Source organism: Camarhynchus parvulus, chromosome 3 (genome assembly GCF_901933205.1).
Source record: "Camarhynchus parvulus chromosome 3, STF_HiC, whole genome shotgun sequence".
Lineage (NCBI taxonomy): Eukaryota > Metazoa > Chordata > Aves > Passeriformes > Thraupidae > Camarhynchus > Camarhynchus parvulus.
The window spans coordinates 111,084,566-111,108,209 of record NC_044573.1 but is presented as its reverse complement, the minus strand read 5'-3'; the positions used below and the strand labels follow the sequence as shown (position 1 = coordinate 111,108,209).

The window sequence follows — 23,644 nt, the reverse complement described above, 5'->3', positions numbered from 1 at the left end:
TGTTCAGAAAATGTGTAGATGTGGCACTTGAGGACCTGGTGTAGTGGTGAACGTGGTGGTGCTGAGTTGATGGCTGGATTTTTGTGATTTTCCAACCGTAAAGATTCCCTGATTCTTCTCTTGGTCTTGCTGTTTCTTTTCATTGTTAAATAATAAAGCTCAGCCACCCCGTGGAACAGGATGAGCTTTGAGGTCTTTTCCAACCCAACCCATTCCATGAACTTGTGGCTTCATTTATCCAGCAGCAGATACTGAGAGCCCTCTCTGGAACTAATCTCAGTTTATCTGACCTCAGACACCTGGGGAGGGAACAGTGCTGGGAGGAGAACCCTGCAAGAAAGCCTGAGAACAGATGAAAACTTCTTTGTGATATAAAAATGTTGCAGTAATTATTTAGTATAATAAAACTGTTTCAAAGTGGCTAAAAATATTAAAAGGACTCTCCAGGAGGTTTTCATTACTGTAGCAGAGACTGGGGAGTGAGAAACAATGGCAGTAGCACAAGTTTGGTTCTGTGAGTGAACTCTAGAGACAGCTGGGTGTAAATGCTGGGTGTAAATGCTTTCTAGATCTCCTCAGACTTGTAAATACTTGGGAACTTCTGCTGTGGATAAAAGTGCATTAGCTCACATTGTCAGTGAAGCTTTTTCTACACTGAAGGTTCACCTGGCAGTTCAGAGGGAGGCCCTTGGGAGTAATTGTGGGAAGCACAAGTGAAATCCTCCTTGCTTTTGTTGTAAGGAAGTTCCCAGCACAACTCCATCACAGAGGGCCCTGATATGAGAAGGATTTACTTTGTGAATTGTTCTGTCATCACTCAGCAGGATAATTGACTTCTGATTAGGGAGAAAATCTAGCTGCAGGTTGGTGTTTGAGGTTCTGAGGTCCTCTTGAAAAGGCAGAACTCCTCCTCAAACATCGACGGCTCTCCCGAGAGCAGGATGCTGGAGACTCCATTAAACTGGCATTGATGTAACAGCTGTTCCTGTTTAAACAACTTCATTTCTTCCTCCTCCTGTTGCAAATCAAAGGAAGAATGGGAATCAGTGTTGTTGTTTGTTCAGAATTAATAACAAGGTTATTAAATTTTTTACTGCTGGAGATGTTTTTGTCACGTGCTTCCTGCACTCAGTGGCTCTCAGACCTGCTGCTGCTCTCTGGGTGTTTTTAGCTGGTGATGCTGAGGGCTGAAGGATTCTAATTCCTTCTGTTCCCAGCTCCCAAGTGACTCAGGAGCTAAAAGCAAGCCAAGATCTGTGCCTCCCACAGGCAGCAGGAAGGCTGATGTGGATGGAAGTCACGGGCACCTTGCTGTGAAGACGATGCTTAAAATTTTAGAACAGGATTTTCTCTTGGTCCAGAGTAGTGAGCAAGGGAGGCAGTTTTACCTCTCCAGGGAGTTTCCTGGGCAGAAGAGATTTCACTTCTGCCTCTCAGGCTGGCTTCAGCCTGGACCTGTATTAGGTAGTGCTGCAAAAAAAACCTACTTGAAATTTAAGAATATCCTGAGCTGGAAGGGACTCACAAGGATCATCCAGTCCAGCTCCTGGCCCTGCACAGACACCCCAGCAGTCCCACCCTGTGCCTCAGAGCGCTGTCCAAACACTCCTGGAGCTCTGGCAGCCTTTGTTTTGCATATTAGTACTTGAAAAGAGAGGGGGAAGATTTTGGAAGCTGGTGCTGAGTGGGGCTGGATCTGTAATGGAATCAGAATTGTTGCACAGTGCCTCAGCCCTCTCTACCAGGAGCATTTTTAGAGGAGAGATTTAACCTGGGAGGGGATTGCAGTGCACTGAAACTGCCCCTAAGGAAAGGAGGATTTGCTTCTTCCCTTTTCCCTCCTGTGTGGGGCTGCCTGAGCTCTCTGCTACATCCTGCTGGTGCAGCTGCTGCCTTTCCCTGTGGACAGATTTAGAGTCCTTTTAATTCTGTCTGGAGTGCTCACCGTGAGGCTGATGCCTTTGAGGAGGGAAAGGAGCCTTTGTCAGGTCTCCAGGGAGCTAATTTATACAGATCCTCTTGGGTTCACCGGCCAAGTGTGTTTTGTTGCCATGTGCTTTTGCCTCTGCGATGGAATCCTAAGAGCAAGGCCAAGTGTCAGGCTGCTGCTGGTGGCGGGGCTGCAGCTGCACAGCTCATCCTTTAAGGAGGGAAAATTGCCAAAATTTTTGGGCTGAATTGGCTGTCTCAGCCTTTCTGGTCAAAGTTGGCTTTTGTTGTTCCAAAGTTGTGGATTTTGTCAACCTTTAACCTTTAGACTAAAGCACTTTTTAATAATGAGTTTGTTTTATCAGAGATATAAGCAGGAGATTGGAAGATGTGTGGGAAAAGAGTGATCTTGCCCTTGCCAGCTCTGATAGGTATCACTGGTCTATTACTGTCAGCTGCATTTTATTTCTATACAGTAAAAAAATCATGAATGTTTAAAAAAATGTTATAGCTGCATTTTTTTTCAAGCCACGATTACAAAAGGATAAAAAGATTGAGACAGAAATTGACTACTTGCTGTTGAACAGTGAGCTCTGCCTAATAACCAAAATTAAAAGTTTTTATGAACAGTCTCTCCAGAAACTTCTCAAGAGTTGAGCTCAGCCTGAATGGGAAAGCTTTTAAAAAGTCTGTTGGAAATCCCAAACCAGCAGGGGGTAGATGGAAATATCAACAAGAGAAAACAACTTCTGCACAGCCCGAATTTGTTTTTGGAGAGGTTTTCCCTTCTCCCGAGAAGGAGGAAATGCAGAGTGACAGAGAAGTGACTGCTGAAACCCAATGCCACTGCTGGGTCTCCTGATGGTTTTTCCTGCCCAAATGAAGGCCCCTGTTTTTTTTAGTTTGCCTCTGTTCATTTTATTCAGAGTAAGTGTTCCCATTATCCGGTGCGTGTGAAAGGCTCCTGGCGCTGCCTGAGCTGGATAATAAGGGAGTAAGCCAAGAGCAGCCTAATTTATAACTTGTGAAGTGATTCTCTTCAGAGCACTAATGAGCAGTGACCCAAGCACAGGTAAATTATCTGTAGGGGTTTTCCCCCCCTTTCCTCTTAAATCTCTGATCATTTCTCTCCCCAGGCAACCTGTCTTTCACCACCATTAGCCTTGTCTCAGTTTTTGTCTACGTTCCAAAGTTGAACCACTTTATCCACAATTGATGTGTGCTCCTGTAGGGTGGAGAGCACAACGTTGGTATAAAAGCATTTCTAATAGCATGGCTCATTCTTGTGTTGGAGAGGAATAATGGACGTGGGATACAGCTTTAGAGTTAGAAAGCTCTCTAAATTTAGAGTGTGCCTGTGCATTGTAGCTGAACTGATCTCATGGCAAGCTGGTGATGCAAGGAAAGGTTTTTTGCTCCCACTGATCTTTTTGCACTGATACAGATCCAGTTCCTTCCCTCTCAGTCCAGACAGTTTCCTTCCAGCCTAACTCCCTGATTCAGGCTTGGAAGTTGGGAAGGAGATCCCTCATTCCAGCAGCACCAGGCCATGAGATCAGCTGAGCAGCAATGCAAAACCACATCTCAAACGAAGCCTCTCGTGCCAGGAGCATGTCATTGTCTGAAAGGTGTTCCCAGTAACTCTGCTCCCTCCCTGCTGGCATTGTGGGGCAAAAATCAGGGTTTTACCACTGCTTGGTTGTCCTGAGTAAAGTTACTCCTCCTGGGAGTAGCTGTCTGTGAAAAACACCAATCACTTGTTAAAATTTTTTAAAGTTTCATAGTAATAAAATGGTTATAAAAATAGTAATACAATTAGAGTAATAATAATTTGGACAATTTGGATTAGGACAATATGAGACAATAGAGACAAAGAGTTACAGACAGTCCAGGTACCTTTTCTGGGCAGCACAAGCCTGACAAAGGACACACATTAACAGAGGATTGACCCTTAAGAACAACAGCCTGTTGCATATTCATACATCTCATACATGATGCATAAATTCCATTCAAACACAGGATTCTGTCTGGTCATCCTCAACTTCTTCCTCTGAATCCTGACAGCGCCTTCAAGGTGGGAAGAAGTTAGTTTCTTCTGATTAGAGGGCAATAAATTCATTTTCTCTGAAAGATTCAGGTGTCCTGTGGCTGCTATCTCGCTGCGAGTCCTTTCTTTACAAAAATATCCTACATAGCATGGTTTCTATTTTAACATTTTTTATAACCTAAAACTACATTTAACACACTCCTTAAGAGAATTAATCCAGCATTACTTTCTAACACAACACATATCATATTCATTTGAATATTTGTGAAAAGCCAATCATAAAATACACGCATTTTTCACACTGTCTTTGCTGACAGTTCCCAAAAGAATGCAGAGAATTGTGGGCACGCACATGCTCTGTGATGTTCTGTGCGCTACAGCCAGCTTGGAAAATAATTAAAACCCCAATGTTTTGCTGTTTTTTTGATGGATGTTGTTGGATACTTAATGGAGCTCGTTGGCAGTAAACACTCCTTCCCTGGGGATCTTTCCAGAGTCATTAAATCTGGTGAGGGATAATCTGGAATAGTCTCCTGTTTGTCTGGAACATTTGCTGGACATGGGAGCTGCAAAAAGGGGCCCTGTCAGGCATCCCTGAGCAGCTGCGGGGTGATAACAGAGGTGAAGGGCCAGCAGAGGGGTTACTGAAAATATTAATTACAGATGATGTCTGCGTCTGTAAATAAGAAATACAGATGATGCTGTGGTGGTGAAAAAACCCCAACCTTTAACTCTAAGGGCAGTGTTGATCCCCCAAAGGAAAATTATAAAAGGCCACACGCAGTGACTGAGAGTTACAAAGTGGCTTTTAGTCAGAGATGTGCACATTCCAAACATTAATTTGGTTGGGAAAAAAAGGGAATTACTTCAACAGCTGCTGGGCTCTTCCTAAGCCATTTCAGAGGGGGCTTTGAGTTGGTGACTGCAGCAGGTTGTACTTGGTGTTGGAGGTTTTGAGCTCGTTTATACCCAGTGTCAAATTCCCGGCTACCAAGCGCTGCTTGTTTTGTGTGTGGTGCTTACTCCCCCAGGAGAGGGTGAGCACAGGTGGGGACATTGATCTCTAGAAGGTCACAACAACAGCTGCAAGGTGGCCTTTGCAAAATGCTTCGCATGCAAAGGGATGTGCTGCAAAAATTCTCTGCTTTCTGGCTCACTTGGGGCTTTTTTTTGCAAAACATTCGCTTTCAAGAAGGATTTAAATGAGATTTGCAGATGTTAATGTGATAGTGGGTTTAATGCTGTATTTTGAGGGAGCAGCCTTTGCTGAATGTAACCTTGGGCAAAGTTTAAAACAAGCAACCAAAAAAAAAGGCAAAAAGGGAAGTGATAAAGATCTGGCAGCCGTACAAATATGGATTTGTGTGGGAAGGCCAAAAATGTGCTGGGTCTCTTATCGGAAAGCGTGGAATAACAAAGCCTGGCCCCTGTCCCTTGCCTGGAGCCCCCTGCTCCTCCTGCAGCCACCAGTGCTGAGCCTCGCACCTCTCCTGAGAGTTTGGAACAGGGCTGCTCACCTGGCACAGTGGCAGCAGATCAGAACCAGTCCAAACCCTTCCAAATGTTGGTGGGAAAAAGCCCAGAGCAGCAGCCGGGAAGGGTCAGTGCAGCTGCCTTGATTGCAGCATGTGTTAAAACACGGGAATAGTTCCCAGCTGGAATTGCCCTAATTCCAGCCTTGTCATCAAGATGAAGTGGACTGCAAATACATTTCTGTGGGAATTGCTCTGGATGCAGAGCACCTTTAATAATGTCTCAATATCTACCTCACTGTGTGCAGTTCTAATTTAACCAGAAGCCAAGGGCACAGATGGAATTATCAGCCAAAATACTTTGACTTGGCTGCTAAAAACTGCACTAAAACATTGTTTTAATGCCTGTAGTACCATGAGTGAGCACATTGGAGAAGCAGCTCTGAGCTGGAGGGCAAAAAATCACAGAGACAGAATATCCTGAGTTGGAAGGGATTCATAAGGACCATGGGGTCCAGCTCCTAGCCTTGCACAGACCTCCCCAAAATCCCACCCTGAGAGGATTGTCCAAACACTCCTGGAGCTCTGGCAGCCTTGGGAACCTCACCATCCCCTGGGGAGCTGTTCCACCCTCTGGGGAAGAACCTTTTCCTGCTGTCTGTGCATGGGAAGAGCGGGAGCTGGGTCTGGCTGGTGGAGTGAGCCTGGAAAGGGTGGCAGAGGGGGGAGCTGAATGCAGCAGCAAACATCTGCTGTCTCTACCTTGGGTTTGTCTCCTGGCTGTGCCACGTTGCAGCAGCACAGGTAATGCTGGAATTGCACAACCTCCTTCCCTGGGGAGGTTTCAGGTTTTTCCTGGGTCGGTTTCAGGTTTTTCCTGGCTCTTTGGAGCTTCCTGTACCTTGGATTAGCAGTGAGGAAATGGTGGCACCTGCGTGGGGCAGTGACAAAGCTGAGTTAGGGGTGATGGCACCTTGTGCTGTGGCACGTACCAGCCTGGTTTGGCAAGCCAGATCTTCGAGCTCCTAAAACTCCTGTGGTCATGCAAGCTCCCAAGAAGGCCAGCTGATGTCACAGACATGTTTTATGAAAAATCCTTTCCTCAGGATTTCTTCTCCTGAGAAGCTGAGAGGCCTCAGGAACAAAATGTAAACAATGGTTATCTGCTGCTGTGGAATGCAACAGGTGCTTCTGTGATTGGTCTCATGTGGTTGTTTCTAATTAATGGCCAATCACAATCCAGCTGTCCAGACTGTCTGGTCAGTCACAAGCCTTTGTTAATCATTCTTGTTCTATTCTTAGCCAGCCTTCTGATGAAATCCTTTCTTCTAATCTTTTAGTATAATTTTAATATAATATATATCATAAAATAAGCCTTCTTTTAGTATAGTTTTAATATAATATATATAATAAAATAATAAGCCTTCTATAATATATATCACAAAAATGTTTCAGCCTTCTGAAACATGGAGTCAACCTTCTCATCTCTTCCCTCATCCTGGGACCCCTGCAAACACCACCACAAGCTGAGGCACTGGGTTAGCCTAGGAAAAGCTTTTCAGCCCCTGGGCTTGCAGCTTGCAGCCCTGGACAGTCTCCTGAGCTGCTGGGTGCTGGTGAATTGTGTGCTGTGCCCTGTGGGTTACACTGTAAACATGAATGGAATAGAAATACAGATCTATGAAACCATCACACGCTGTGCGTGTAATCAGTGTGTGCCTTTGGGTGTGAGCTCTGGGGGAGGGACCCTGTCCCACAGCGTTTCTGCTGGACAGTCTTTGAAAATGCTCCACTCACTCTTAGATTTCCTTTCCAACTGCACCCTCAAATGTATTTCCAACTGAAATATATCCTAAATCAGCTGCTTCAGGGGTTTGGGGTTGTTTTTTTAATGAACAGGAAGGAACTCCAAATATGCTTATTTTCATGGTAAGATCACAGGCATCGACCACCACTGTGTATTTTGGTGTTTTAGTTCACATGTGTGTTTATGCATTTTCTTCCTGACCTTGCAGATGTTCTCAGCTGCTCTTTAATAGATCCAGCAAACTGATCCTTCCCCTCTTAAATACCAAATGTTCCATTTAGCAAATAATGGAGTGGTTTTCTTCTGAGGAAAAGCTCTTTTTTCCAGGATGTAGTGGTACCTCTGCCCTGCCAGTGTAGGTGCCTCAAATATTTGTGCCTCTTTTGTCTGTTTTGGAATTAATTCACTGCTCCTTTTTATTCCCACTGATTCTGCCTGTTTTAACTCACTCTTTTGGCTTAAATTGACACTATTACTGTTTCATCCTGTTGGAGAATGGTGTTTGATGGAATAGGAAGCTTGTTTGGAATGGTGGGAGCCGCTACAAGGAGGGGCTGAAGTCACTGAGCTGCCAGAGCTCCAGGAGCATTTGGACAGTGCTCCCAGGGGGGATTATTGAGGTGTCTGTGCAGGACCAGGAGTTGGATCAGTGATCCTTATGAATCCCTTCCAACTCAGGTTATTCCATGATTTTAAGCCTGGGAAAAGCTGTCGCCAAAGGAAGAGCAGTTGAATTTATTTGAATTTTTTTTCTTTTCCAACTCACCAAGGGTCGCTGTTGTTTTAAAGCTCATTTGTAGTGCCCATATTCATCTCAGAGTTTGGTTTTTCTGCAGAGTCAAGGCTTCTGTTGGGGCAGTGGTCAGAGAGAAGTGAGAGGGATCAGCTCCATCTTGGCTGTGCTGGGCTGGGAAGGTTAATTTGTGTTTTTAATGGTGGATCTGTGGGGCACTTCCTAACTACAAAGAGCAGCTTTAACCTTAAGTTAAAAGTGCCTGAGATATTCATTCCCCTCTCTGCAAAAGAGGGATAAATACTTCTCGATCTGCCAAAAAGGGGCTGTGTGGGTTTAATTAACATTTGCAAAGTGCTTGTGGATAACATCTTTCATCTGAGTCTCTGAAGCGAAATATTCTCGGCATCCTCGCTCAGCATCGCAATTATTCCTCCAGCTGTCGTGAGCTGTGCCAACAAAAACTACTCTGCTGTCATCAAGGGATTGTTGATGCCTTGTGACTTGTTTGGATTTTGATACTCTCTTCCCCCTACTCCTTCTCCCCATTGCTGTGTAAAATATTGTGTGTTCTTCAGATCTGAGGGAGAGAATAAACCTGTTCCTTTCCTCCACAAACTTATTTGTGTCTTGTGTTTAGTTCTTGTTTGTAGCTCTTTTTTGGTCTATGCCCTTGGAGTAGAACTGTCTTATTTTTTTTTCTCTATTCTTAAAATACTTTTGGTCTTTTTTTTTTCTTGTTTTTTTTTGTATCTCTTTTTAAAATACTGCCATAATTTATTAAACACCAGTCGCTCCAGAGAGGCTTGCTGGCCCATGCACTGTCATTTCTTATTTCAAGGTGGATGTGAAAAACCAGATGAATTCCTTCATTCCCTGGTCTTGAGTTCTCCCAAGTTCCCACTCACAGCAATTGGCGAGTTAAAACTTCCAGCTTTGTTCTCCCAAATGCTGCCTTTATTACTAACAGTGCTTTGTGAAATCCTCTTAAAAATCAATATTTCTCAACTCTGCTTTTAAAGGAATGCTTGTACATGTATAGTCTCCAAGGCAATAATATTACCCCAAAGAATTTATAAATTAAATAGTTCCAGGTCCTAGCCAGGTTGAGGTTCAGCCCTTTTGCAAAACCAGAAGCACATCAGAGCCCCCCCCAGTCTATCACTCAGGTAACTGTGGCCATTACTGTGATTTCTATGAGGATTAATTCATCTTGACTTAAAAAGCAGATGAGATCTAAAATGTATTTATATATATATATATATATACTTGAAGGAAGCACAGACTATTATTTGAAGTCTTGGAACCTCTAAGCTCATAATTATCTGTGGGAATGAAGACTACAAAGAAGTGACTTCAAGAGCAGCTGTGTACAGCCTCTTTCATCAACCTGTGTGTTAAAGCTGCCTCTGTTTGCTTTAGCACTTAAACCCTTGCTCCTGTTTGCCCTTCACATGGAATAAAGCTGTGGGAGAAGGAGCTGGGGTCTGTCCCCCCCTGTGCTGCTCCTCTGGGAAGGGAGCTGGTGCTTAGTGACATTCTGTTGTTATTGGCAAGGGGTTTTAGAGGCAGAAAAATGAAATGCAGCACAAGAACTCCTCTTCCCCTTCTTGAAATTCCAGGTCATAAATCGCGGCGCGCACAGTGAAATGTGGTTATTCTCTGCCTGCTGCTTTTGGCTTGAGGGGTTTGATGCTCCAAATTGAAATTAATAGCCCTGGTTCCCACTGAGGGTGGGGGGAGTTGTGACTTCCCCAGGATTTGTGTCTGTGTTTGTCAGTGTGATCTCCATTATGGGAGAAGGGATGTCTGACTCCCACGTCGAACGTAGCGAGTTTCATCTTCCCAGATGAGAGTTCTGAACTCTGCCAAGTGTGTCAATGGTGGTTTTAAAGATAATAAATCTGACCATGGTGCATGCACTTCCTCCCTACCAGGGACTGGGATGTGCTGGGTGAGTACAGCAGGAGCTGGGATGAGATGCACCACTGCCTCCTGTGCTTTGGGCTCGAGGGGGAATGGGAAATCTTTGAGTGAGTGATGCCTTAACCAACAGCTTTGATTAAAAACTGAGATGAGCCCATCTGAGCACCTTGAAAACCATTTGCTCTTCATGCAGCTGCTGAGACCCGAGCTTATGGCAGCACCTTTCCTGCTGTGTATGGTGTCCAAGAGGGGCAGTCCCAGTGCTGCTCTCAGCTGGGGGAGGTGTTCAGGTTACCTTTTTGGCTAAAAAGCTTTTGATGTTTTCTTGAGAAATGTCAGTGTGAGAAACGCCAATCACTTGTTTTTAAAATTTTAAAAGTTTCATAGTAATCAAATGGTTATAAAAATAGGAATACAATTAGAGTAATAATAATTTGGGCAATTTGAATTAGGACAATATGAGACAATAGAGACAAAGAGTTACAGATGTCCGGGTACCTTCTTCTGGGCAGCACAAGCCTGAAAAAGGACACACATTAACAGAGGATTAATGCTTAAAAACAACAGCCTGTTGCATATTCATACACCTCATACATGATGCATAAATTCCATTCAAACACAGGATTCTGTCTGGTCATCATCAACTTCTTCCTCTGAATCCTGACAGCGCCTTCGAGGCAGGAAGAAGTTCATTTCTTCTGATAAGAGGGCAATAAATTCATTTTCTCTGAAAGATTCAGGTGTCCTGTGGCTGCTATCTCGCTGTGAGTCCTTTCTTTAAAAAAAGTATCCTACATAGCATCGTTTCTATTTTAACATTTTTTATAACCCAAAACTATATTTACCACACTACTTAAGAGAATGAATCCAGCATTACTTTCTAACACAACACATATCATATTCATTTGAATATTTGCAAAAAGCCATTCATAAAATATGCATTTTTCACAGTCAGGAAATGTTGCCTGATATTTGGAAGTCAGTTTTGCTTCTCTGTCTGTTTTGGAAGGGTTGAGTTTTCCCTTCCTCTTTCCTGTCTGGTGCCTGTGGCAGTGCATGTGTTGAAGCAACTTGGATTTTCATGCCCAGCAACCCTGGGTGGAGGAATCAGAGAAACTTGGAATGGTTTGGGTTGGAAGGGACCTTAAATCTCATCCAGTGCCACCCCCTGCCATGGGCAGGGACAACTTCCACTATCCCAGGCTCCTCCAAGCCCCATCCAGCCTGGCCTTGGACACTTCCAGGGATGCAGGGGCAGCCACAGCTTCTCTGCAGACAAGCGGCTGTGAGGAGAGACCTGGAAAACGAAAAGAAAGTGTGAAAAATGCGTGTATTTTATGATTGGCTTTTTGCAAATATTCAAATGAATATTATATGTGTTGTGCTAGAAAGTAATGCTGGATTCATTCTCTTAAGTAGTGTGTTAAATATAGTTTTGGGTTATAATAAAATGTTCGAATAGAAACAATGCTATGTAGGCTTTTTTTTTGTAAAGAAAGGACTCACGGCGAGATAGCAGCCCCAGGACACCTGAATCTTTCAGAGAAAGTGAATTTATTGCCCTCTTATCAGAAGAAATGAACTTCTTCCCACCTCAAAGGGGCTGTTGGGATTCAGAGGAAGAAGCTGAGGATGACCAGACAGAATCCTGTGTTTGAATGGAATTTATGCATCATGTATGTGATGCATGAATATGCAACAGGTTCTTGTTTTTAAGGGTTAATCCTTTGTTAATGTGTGTCCTTTTTCAGGCTCGTGCTGCCCAGAAGAAGGTACCTGGACGTCCATAACTCTTTGTCTCTATTGTCTCATATTGACCTAATTCAATTTGTCCAAATTCTTATTACTCTAACAGTATTACTATTTTTATAACCATTTGATTACTATGAAACTTTAAAAATTTTAAAAACAAGTGATTGGTGTTTTTCACAGAAAGCAAATAGAGCAACTATTTGAGCAGAGTTTGTTTCTGTAACCCTGAGCTCTGGTTATGAGCAGCTCTGTGCCCTAATGACCCTCCCAGCTATGGATGAGTGGAGCAGGATGAGCACCAGGGGAGTTTCTGAGTTCTGCCCCTGGACTGGGAACCAAACTACTTCTCCATTGTGTGTCATCCTGTGGTTTTATTGGTGAAAAATGGGGCTCCCACTCCCTCTCTTAAGGGACTTTTTGATGTTCCAGCAGTGCTTCATCACCTGAAGAAAGCTCAGAATTACATCTGTGAAATTGTAATGCTGTCACCGAAGCACAGCCTTGTGTATCATTGGCAGATATTTCCTCCCTCTCCAAATACCCTGAGCCATCAGTGTGTGCTCCTTTTTTAGCTGCTCTTCACTCTGGGACTCTCCTGTTCCTGGAACAGAGGTGATCCAGAAGTGAGTTTGTCATTATTTCTTTCCTTACATATTCCTTAATTACAGCACTTGAGAGATTTTTCCTTTCTCGCCCTCAGTTTGTCTCATTGTAAGCCTATTTTGGGGCTGGATTTAATTGGTGTCTCAGGAACTTCAGCTGGTCTTCAGAAATCCATCCCTAGTGTCAGACCTCTTCACTGCCTGCCCGCCCCAGTAGCCTTTTCTCTTTATTTTGAGCAAACTGGCATTTTTAAAGCCAATTGAATTATCCCCCCCACCTCTGGGCCATTTTTTCCCTGAACTGCTATGATTGATTCCATCCACTCCCTTTAAGCAGCCCTTTTCACTTAGCAGAGTCAACACAGTAAAACGAACTCGGAAAACAGATTTCTTACTCCTTAATATTTCAAACTCCCCAGCCTCCCATTTTGACTTCATTTTATCAGAAACCTCCTCTGGAAATCTTTTGTTGGAGGTTTTTATCTCGTTTGGTGGCTGGCTCTGGGCTCCAGCACTCAACACACGTTTAATGGCCTAAAGATCATGTAATGCTTCCCATTCCCAGGATCTGGGAGCCTGAGACAGCTCAACACTCTCAGCTCTGGAAATGCAACCATCTGGGAGGTTAATTGGTAAAAAAACAATTATTGACAGGAAGAGCAGCATCAGTCTGGGAGCAGAAAGTTGGGCTGAGGGCACTGGGAGGTTCGTGGCTCATCTGCATTTGGATACACAGGCAAATTAATCAGAATTCAGCTTCTCAGGTTCGATTGTTTGAAGTTTATGAAATTTAGTTCTTGCTCTGAATGAAATTTGCCTGAAGGTTTGTCTTAATTTACTTCCAGAGGTAAAATTAAGGTAATTGGAAAGAAGGTCACATCTGTAAATAGAGGTTTTGTATTGTTGGACTAATTGACTTGGATTAATACCTTTTTACTTTAAAATAGAGTAATTTTCACTACGGGGCTGGGGTAGGACCCAAGGATTCTTGCTGTTTTCAAAGGAATTCTGATTTACTTTGATTTATTCCCCATTTCTGTGGTGCCTGGGCCCTGAATGTTTGTCACTGACCCTGGGCTCGTGTGTGTTGTGCACAGCAAATCCACCCCATCACCAAGAAAAATCTGCCTTCCCCGAGAAATAAAATGCTTGAGTCTTGCAGAGCAGTTTTAATTGAAAATTTATTTTAAAGCAAGCAGTGGGTTTTTTTTCTGGCACAGTAAAGTAGTAAAGAAGAAAAGCTCCCTGGATGCTTGCAGGAAATTTCAGTTTTTGTTTTTAATTTTATTCTTTCTGAAATCTCTAATGAAAACAACATTTCTGTGCAATGTAAAGGTTTTAAAGGCAGTCCAAATGAAAGCTTGGGCAGCTCAGGGATCTGTTTTCCTATGGAAAATGCTTCTTCCTTGTGGATGTAATAAAGGCTGAAAAATCTTGCTCACAATTTGATTCTCAGATTTCAGTCCAAGCCTGCTTTAAACCTCTTGAATCCACACACATAATTCATCCTTCCTGGCAAAAGCTCTGGTGCTGATTTTCCTTGTAAAATCAATAAACAGAGATAAAGGGGGAAAAGAAGTGCTGAGATCTTTGAGTGAAGGGTGTGCTGCTGCTTTTGCAGGTACTTGGGAGAAATGAAATTTAAGGCAATTTCCTCATCTCAAGCTGCTGTTCTTTTTTGTAGGTATTGACTTTTAAATCTTGTTCCCTCTCCAGTTCCTGCAAGGAGAGGAACACTTGCACTGAGCTGAACTCGAGCAGATGGTGTTGGAAAAGTGTGAGCAGGAGAGAGGGACCTGCCACTGCTCTCAAGCACAGATTAAACACAATTTCTCTCTGTGAAAGCCCCTCTTAACATTAGACCTTGGCTATTTTACCTTGAGTATCATCCTTTCCACTTGAATTACAGTACTGCAGTTTAATTGTAATAAATTACCAAGCTTAAATGTGGTGACTGTTTCAAAAGCTTGGATTTTTGCCTGCCTGATATTTGGCTATGGATAGCTCTGATTGGCATCAGGAATTACTGAATTCAGCACAGTGGATAATCATAAAATCCACAGTGGTTTGGGGTGGAAGGAACCCTAAAGTTCATCCTGCTCCACCTTCCACTGCCCCAGGCTGCTCCAAGCCCCATCCAGCCTGGCCTTGGACATTCCCAGGGATCCAGGGGCAGCCACAGCTTCTCTGGGAATTCTGGGCCAGGGCCTCCCCACCCTCACAGGTGAGAATTCCTCCCCAATATCCCATTGACATCTGCCCTCTCTCAGCCCAAAGCCTTTCCCCCTTGTCCTGTCACTCCGTGCCTTTGCAAAATGTCCTTTTCCTGCTCTCCTGTAAGGCTCCCTTGGTTATCTGTACTGATAAGGGATGGACTTTCTTTGTGCTGGTTCTTAGCACTTCTTCAATCTTGTGTTGGTTTCAGAGAGTTTGGGGAAGGAAAAAAGCATTTTCTTTCTTTCTTTCTTTCTTTCTTTCTTTCTTTCTTTCTTTCTTTCTTTCTTTCTTTCTTTCTTTCTTTCTTTCTTTCTTTCTTTCTTTCTTTTTCTTTCTTTCTTTCTTTTCTTTCTTTCTTTCTTTCTTTCTTTCTTTCTTTCTTTCTTTCTTTCTTTCTTTCTTTCTTTCTTTCTTTCTTTCTTTCTTTCTTTCTTTCTTTCTTTCTTTCTTTCTTTCTTTCTTTCTTTCTTTCTTTCTTTCTTTCTTTCTTTCTTTCTTTCTTTCTTTCTTTCTTTCTTTCTTTCTTTCTTTCTCTTTCTTTCTCTTTCTTTCTCTCTTTCTTTCTCTCTTTCTTTCTCTCTTTCTCTCTTTCTCTCTTTCTCTCTTTCTCTCTTTCTCTCTTTCTCTCTTTCTCTTTCTCCTTCCCTCCCTCCCTCCCTCCCTCCCTTCCTTCCTCCCTCCCTTCCTCCCTCCCTTCCTCCCTCCCTCCCTCCCTCCTTCCTCCCTCCTTCCTCCCTCCCTTCCTTCCTTCCTTCCTTCCTTCCTTCCTCCCTTCCTTCCTTCCTCCCTTCCTTCCTCCTTCCTTCCTTCCTTCCTTCCTTCCTTCCTTCCTTCCTTCCTTCCTTCCTTCCTTCCTTCCTTCCTTCCTTCCTTCCTTCCTTCCTTCCTTCCTTCCTTCCTTCCTTCCTTCCTTCCTTCCTTCCTTCCTTCCTTCCTTCCTTCCTTCCTTCCTTCCTTCCTTCCTTCCTTCCTTCCTTCCTTCCTTCCTTCCTTCCTTCCTTCCTTCCTTCCTTCCTTCCTTCCTTCCTTCCTTCCTTCCTTCCTTCCTTCCTTCCTTCCTTCCTTCCTTCCTTCCTTCCTTCCTTCCTTCCTTCCTTCCTTCCTTCCTTCCTTCCTTCCTTCCTTCCTTCCTTCCTTCCTTCCTTCCTTCCTTCCTTCCTTCCTTCCTTCCTTCCTTCCTTCCTTCCTTCCTTCCTTCCTTCCTTCCTTCCTTCCTTCCTTCCTTCCTTCCTTCCTTCCTTCCTTCCTTCCTTCCTTCCTTCCTCCCTCCCTCCCTCCCTCCCTCCCTCCCTCCCCCTCCCTCCCTCCCTCCCCCCTCCCCCCTCCCCCCCCCCCCCCCTCCCCCCTCCCCCCTCCCTCCCTCCCTCCCTCCCTCCCTCCCTCCCTCCCTCCCTCCCTCCCCCTTCCCCTTCCCTTGAAATTCCCTTTCCTTTTCCCCTTTTTTCCCCTTTCTTTCTCTCTTTCTTTCTTTAAGCCAGGAGGTTTTTTTGGGCTCACTAGAAGCCCAGAGCTGCTTCCCTTGGGAGCTGAGGTGTCTCAGGGTGATGCTGGAATATGCAGAGCAGAGAGAGCTCGAAGTATCTCCAGAAGTGCTCAAAGAAGGAGATGTCTCAGATCTTTTCCAGGATAAAGTGTTTTAGTCCCCGATGGTGGCTCTTGGCAGGACCTTTGCAGTGAGGGCTCTTTCATCTCATGGTGGGATCAGAGTGTGCCAGGCAGTCCATGGAGTCTGTCTGATGCCACAGAGAGCAATTGCTGCCCTTGGGGGAGGATGTGAAGCCACTTCACATCTTCTTTCCTGAGGGTTTGGTGTGTTCCTGCTCAGAGCTCCATGAGCAGGGGCACTGGAGGGTTTTTCCCAAAGAAACATTTACCTGCTCCTTGTGCCCTCCACATCCATCCCCAGGCCTTTCCCTGGACTCTGTCTGGGAGCAGCTCTGGATGTCACTGTCAGCCAAACTGTGACATTCCTGCCCTGTCCCCTGGCCCACCTGGCACAGCCTGGACATGATCCCACCCTTAAACTTCCAGCCCCAAAATCGGAACACCTTGGTCCCTGCTCCCTTTTAGGACATTCCCCAGCCTGCCCCATTTCCTGAACCTTATCCTGGACTGTTTTGGGTCCACTCTGGCTTGGTTTAACTCACTATTATGGGTACAGCCCCTGGGTTTAGTCCTTGTCCCTGTCATTTCACCTCTGATTATTCCTTGTGTCACCTCTCCGTGTGGGAACTGAGCCCTTCCAGGGGAGGGACACTTCTCCAGGATGGAACATGGACCATGTTCTTGGGGCCATCTCTAGTCACACTAATATTGGCATGAAATTTGCTGATAATAATTGATCTTCACATGGCAGGGTTGTCCCTTTTCTAATTTTTCTTGTCTGACTTGACTATAAAAGTGTTAAAGTGTCAGAGGCTTTCTCTGTAGTCCTCTCTGGAGCCTCAAAACTTTAATTTTGTCACAACACAGGACCTTTCTATGATTGGTCTTTATTCTGACATGCCAAATTCCCTCCTCTGCCAACGTGCCCAGGCCTTAAAATGAAATTAAACCATGGGAAATCCAGATTACTTCAGCAAAAAAACTACAAATTTTGGTCATGAGGTGGCTCAGGGTGGCTGGGCAAGCAGTGCAAATGGAAATCTGCACATCCAAGGGCTCCCTCAGCACAAGATGCTAAAATCAGCACCAAAAGAGAGACAACTGGCTGTATATTTCTCAATTTATGTGGTTTTAATCCATTGAATCATTTACAAAATGCAATCCCACGTGGTTTAAGGTTTATGGGGAGAGAGAATGAGGCTGCTTTCTTTTGGTGGGCAAAGAAATTCAAAAGCAATAGGTTGCCTTAGGTGGTACCTTACTAATTCTATTTCTTCATCCCATGGCTACAACTTCAGACTTTACAAAAACTGGTGGTTGGGGTTCTTTTTAGGTTTTTTTTGTTGTGGTTTTTATTTTTTATTTTTTAAGAAATACAAGACAAATATTGAAACTTCTTAGGTATTCATATTTGAGGCATGTCAAACATCTTGTCTTGGCAGAACCAGGCACACTACATAAAAATGTAATAAAATAGATATTTTGCTCCTGTCTGCTGTGACTCTGAAATTCCCATTTCAATTTCACTTTTTTTGAACAAAACATTACCTTTTAATGTTTAATCCAGATCTGTAAGGGATGCTGAGCTTTAAGTTCATGTGCACCTTTCCTGGCTGGGATGTCTCATTCTAAGGATGTGGGACTCTGTGGGCTGTGACAGTGGAAGCAACGAACTGGTTTTATTTCTTTAGTGCTTCTTCACAGCTTCTGCAGGCTGGAAGTGCCTCCTTCTAGAAGCAACATAAAATCAAAAGGAGATCTGAGGTTTTCAGTGTTGTGGTTCTTCTCTTTGCACAGCTGGTGCTTCTCAGAGATGTTTCAGAGGGGGAAGTGAAACCCCCAGCTTTTATCTGTGGAGCGCTGTGTGTTGATTGCTTGAAGTATTGCAAACTCCCAAGTAGTTAAGTGAAATTTCCAGGAAATTACCATTATTTAGGTCAGCTAAGTGCCTTTGAGTTGCCTTTTGTGTGATTCTGTTTCTTGTTGCAGCCATACTTCAGAAAAAAAATGCAGCTGAAAGAGCAAACTGCTTTGTTTGTGACAGGATCATGGAATGGTTGGGGTGGGAATGGACCTGAGAGATCTCATTTCAAACCCCTGCCATGGCCAGGGACGCCTTCCACTATCCCAGGCTGCTCCTTGGACACTTCCAGGGATCCAGGGGCAGCCACAGCTTCTCTGGGCACCCTGTGGCAGGGCCTCCCCACCTTCACAGCCAGGAATTCCTTCCCAATATCCCATCCATCCCTGCCCTCTGGCAGTGGGAGGCCATTCCCTGTGTCCTGTCCCTCCATCCCTTGTCCCCAGCCCCTCTCCAGCTCTCCTGGAGCCCCTTTAGGCCCTGGAAGGGGCTCTGAGCTCTCCCTGGATCCTTCTCCTCCCCAGGTGAGCACCCCCAGCTCATCCAATTCCCACCATCCTCAAAACTTTTGCTTCTTCTGTGAAGTTTCCCAGTTTATGTGTTAAGTGCAAGGGAAACGGCCTCCAGCTGCACATGGGGATGTTTAGGTTAGATATGAGGAGGGAAAAAAATCACAGAAAGGATTGTAAAGCATTGGAACAGCTGCTCAGAGCAGGGCTGGAGTCACGAAAAATGTGAGTCCTCTTGTTCTGTCACCGGGCAGCACTGACAGAACCAGAGGACACAGTCCCAAGCTACGTCAAGGAAGGTATAGATTGGATATTAGGAAGAAATTTTTCACAGAAAGAATAATAAGTTCTGGAACGCTCTTCCCAGGGAGGTGGTAGAATCACCATCTCTGGATGTGTTTAAAAAAAGCCTGGACATGGCACTTGGTGCTATGCTCTAGTTGAGGTGTCAGGGCATAGGTTGGACTTGATGATCTTAGAGGTCTCTTCCAACCTCATCATTCTGTGATTCTGTGTGGATGTGGCACTTGAGGACGTGGTTTAGAGGTGACCCTGGTTGGACTTCATGGACCCTGGTGACCCTGGTTGGACTTGATGATCTTAGAGGTCTCTTCCAACCTCATTATTCTGTGATTCTCTGATTTCTATGTGGATGTGGCACTTGAGGACGTGGTTTAGTGGTGATGCTGGTTGATGGTTGGACTTGATGATCTTGGAAAACTTAAATGATTCTGGGATGGTGTGAAACCCAGCAGAGTCTTTGGAGAAGTCTGTGCTGTGTGAAGTGTGTGGCACAAAATGGAATCAGACAGGAGCTCCCCCCGTGCCGTGCACAATGGAGCGTTTGAATTGAAGGCAGCAGGGCGTTAATGGCAGAGAGCCACCTGTCCCTGCCCAGCTTGGTGGCACCTTGGAGCACTCCTGCCAAGCATCATCAGAGTGTCACATCCCCAGGAGATCAGGGGGTGGAGGCTCTGGCAGCTGGGAGTGTTTATTCCATGAGCACTGTCTGTAGTGCTTGTTCTGTGTCATGACTCTGCCTTTGGTGCTGGGGTGAGGCACAAGGGTTTAGAAGAATCCAGGGCTGAGTGGAGCTCTCAGGGTTCAAGTTCTGCCTCCCTGGCTTGGAGTGACCCCCATGAGCCACCAAGGCCTGGCTCAGAGTGATCCCCACGAGCCATTAAGGCCATGTCTTCCTGGCTAAGAGTGATCCCCTTGAGCCACCAAGGATGTGTCTTCCTTACTTGGAATGATCCCCATGAGCCACCAAGGCCATGTCTCCTTAACTTGGAGTGACCTCCACGAGCCACCAAGGCTGTGTCTCCCTAAGTTGGAGTGACCCCCACAAGCTACCAAGGCCTGGCTCAGAGATCTCCATGAGACACCAAGGCCTGGCTCAGTGACCTCCACAAGCCACCAAGGCCTGGCTCAGAGTGATCTCCACGGGCCACCAAGGCCATGTCTCCCTAAGTTGGAGTGATCCCCATGAGCCACCAAGGCTGTGTCTCCCTAACTTGGAGTGATCCCCATGAGCCAGTGGGGGGTCACTGAGGCAGTGACCCCCACAAGCTACCAAGGCCTGGCTCAGAGTGATCCCTACGAGTCACCAAGGCCATGTCTCCCTAACTTGGAGTCACCCCCATGAGCCACCAAGGCTGTGTCTGCCCTGCTTGGAGTGACCCCCAGAGCCACCAAGGCTGTGTCTCCCTAAAGCGGAGGGATCCCCACAAACCACCAAGGACTGGCTCAGTGACCCCCAGGAGCCACCAAGGCCTGGCTCAGCCACCAAGGACTGGCTCAGTGACCTCCAGGAGCCACCAAGGCCTGGCTCAGCCACCAAGGCCTGGCTCAGTGACCTCCAGGAGCCACCAAGGCCTGGCTCAGCTGCCAAGGCCTGGCTCAGTGTGACCCCCAGGAGCCACCAAGGCCTGGCTCAGTGACCTCCAGGAGCCACCAAGGCTTGGCTCAGCCGCCAAGGCCTGGCTCAGTGTGACCCCCAGGAGCCACCAAGGCCTGGCTCAGCCACCAAGGCCTGGCTCAGTGTGACCCCCAGGAGCCACCAAGGCCTGGCTCAGCCACCAAGGCCTGGCTCAGTGTGACCCCCAGGAGCCACCAAGGCCTGGCTCAGCCACCAAAGCCTGGCTCAGTGTGACCCCCAGGAGCCACCAAGGCCTGGCTCAGCCACCAAAGCCTGGCTCAGTGTGATCCCCAGGAGCCACCAAGGCCATGCCTCGCTGCCATGGCAGATCCATGGAGGCTCAGGGGAGCAGGGCTGCCTGCTGTGTGTGGAGCCTGAACAAATGGCTCATTTGCATGGTGGGCTCACATGTTTGCAGAGTCTGTTTTGGCCTGGAAAGTGCTCGGCTTCACTTTCTGGTGAGCAGGTGTTTGGCAAGGAAGGAGCCATCACACCATCAGCTGGGAGAGAGGAGGAATCTGCTCCCCGAGTGTTGATTCAGAAGTCATGGCTGCTGTTCAGGAAACTTTTATTGGAGGAGTTTTCTGAAGTTCTTCCCTTGAAAATGAAACGAGACACCTGCTGGGCTCCCACTCTTGTGCTTGTAACTCCCTTCTTCCCTGGGAGAAATCCTGACTTCTGTCGGGGAGTTGTGCAGAGCCACAAGGTCCCTCCTGAGCCTCCTTTTCTCCAGGCTGAGCCCCTTTCCCAGCCCCTCCTGGTGCTCCAGCCCGTTCCCCAGCTCTGTTCCCATCCCTGGACACTCTCCAGCCCCTCAGTGTCCCTGTGAGGGGCTCAGAAGTGTCCCCAGGGCTGGAGGTGCCTCAGCAGTGCCAGGCACAGAGGGACCATCACTGCCCTGGTCCTGCTGGCTGCACTATTAAATTGGTTAATTAAATTAGTCAGTGTTGCCTTGTCTCTCAGTTACTGTGGAGTTCTCATTTATCTTTTTGCTGCTTGCAAGGTTTCCTTTAGGACTGAACTTCTGGCCATGACTCAAAATAAAGCCACAACTCCAGATTTGATTCAGACCTCACCAGGTGCCCCGAAGGGATTCTCGGGCTCTGTGGTGATTTTTGCTCATCCTGGTATCCTGTTTGTATCTGGTGTGTTCCTGAGTTGCCAGATGGATACGTTTAGGCTCTTTTGCTCTTTTTTTTTCCTGACTCCATGGATCCCTGAGGTGATGGCTGGAGCTGTGGGACTCTGTGGGCTCTTCCTCCTCAGCATTCCCACATCCCTGTCTGTGGGGTTGTGTTTGGATTGGTTTTGGGAATTACCATTTTTTAAAACACTCCTGCAGCTTTGCAAGCTTTCATCCTGAAAAAAATGAAGCCTGTCTGCCCTTTCCTCCTGGAATGATTACAGAAGGGTTTTAGCTTTAGGGAGAATATTGGACAGAAGCTGCTGTTGGAAGGCAAAGGTGCAAATGGGATTTCCTAAACGCTGCCTTGCTCCAGCTCTGCCCTTGTGTAACACAGTGGCAAAAATAGCAGCTCTTTCTGGGAAAACTGGAGCAGCTTTGGAAGGTCCCACCTGTTCTGTGCTCCTTATAGTTCCTTTATGTTCCTTACAGTGCATTTTCCAGAGGGATTTTGGCGCTGTGGGAGCTGGGCGCAGCAGCAGGCACGGAGCTGGGGCTGTTGCCTTTTTCTGTGGCCCTTTTGTGGGGATAAGTAGGTCAGTGGCACCAGTGCTGCTCGTGACACTTTCCCCTGAAAGCAGAGCAGAGCTCTGGGGCTGTTTCCTGGCCTCTTGCTTTATTCAGGGTTACGTGTTTGGCCTTCAAACTGGCACAGGGTGATGACTCCAGTCTGCTGCTGTGGCACTGCCTTTCTTGTGAGGCTCTGAACCCCTCATCCCACTGCACAAACATGCTGAGGGACTCAGGGCATCCCTGTGCTGCTGCTGCCTCTGGATATGGAAAGGTGATGGGAGAAAATGCTGGCAAGGGATTCCCATTTCTCCCAGAAGCTTTTATTCCAGATTACCCCATGATGCTTCCCTGGTGGTGAGGCCCCTGTGAGGGGTTAATACGTTGTCTCAGCAATTCAGAGTTGATGTGGAGTGAGAGTTTTGGATTGGAAGTTCTGTTGTTCATTTGCTTTGGCCTTCATTTTGAGGATCTCAGAGCATTTTACAAAGAGCTACCCCTGCTCTGGAAAACCAGCAGAAGGTCCTGGAATATACTGGAATATATTGTATTGGAATATATGTACTGGAATATATTCTCTTCCAAAAAACCCCCAAACTTCAGAGCTACATGACTGGAGGGTCAACAATAAGCACCCTTTCCTCCTTCCTTTTATTCTTTTATTGTGTTTAACTTGTTGGTGTTCAATGCCTTTTAAAAATTATTTTTTATGTTTCCAGTTTGAGTTTTTGTATGTTGCTGGCATTTCTTGCTGCCATGATCAGATTTTATTTCAGTCAGAGCTATGAAATAGTTGAAGTCAGACCAGCACAAGATGATTAATTTTTCCTGTCTCCCAAGATCATCTTTTGAGACTATCAAGACACATGTTCTCAAATAGGTTCCCTGGCAGTGTGGGGGTTATGGGAATGGCTGAGCAAGGCTGTGCCCTTTCCTTCCTGTAAGACTGGGATGGTTGGAAGATGCCAATCAATCAGTTTTGTGTAGTGCTTACATCTTTTGCTCAAAACAAATTTCTAAGAAAGATGCTTTCCATCCTGCTGAACAGGAAGTAGCTTTTGATTCTATTTCTCCTCTCAGCTGCTATTTGTGACCCATGAGCTCCCTGGTGAATTCCCAAGGAATGCTGCGAGCCAGGGAACAGGAGCAGAATTCTCTGAGGCTGTGCAGAGGGGTCTGAGGCACAGCTGGGAACCAAACCCCAGTCACCCAACACCCTGCCCTTGCCTTAGCTACTGCACAAGAATTTCCTCCTGCTGTGCCTCTAATAGAAACTGCAGGGCCAAATGAAGTGGGCAGATTGTAATCACTGCTGCTGAGTTATCCCAGCGGTGGAATTACTGCAGCCCTCTGCTTTTCCCTACTAATTTGGAAAGTTTGCTGCCTCTTCCTCCCCTTCCCTCCCTCCCAGAGCTCCACCTTGCCACATTCCAGCCTCTGCCTTGTGGGAAAAAGAGCCCGAATGACCAGAAAGAGCCCAGATGTTGTGGCTGGGGGCAGGAAGCACAAGTCAGCTCTGCCTGATTTGTGAAGCTAAAAATAGTGGGAGCATTAATACGAATTTCTTCTTTCA

General features: G+C 46.0%; 1 protein-coding gene across 7 annotated transcripts in view; it reads left to right on the top strand.

Annotated features, from left to right (window-relative positions):
* EXTL3 (exostosin like glycosyltransferase 3) overlaps nucleotides 1-23,644 on the top strand; it is a 151,712-nt gene that overhangs the window by 50,399 nt on the left and 77,669 nt on the right. The window lies entirely within an intron of this gene.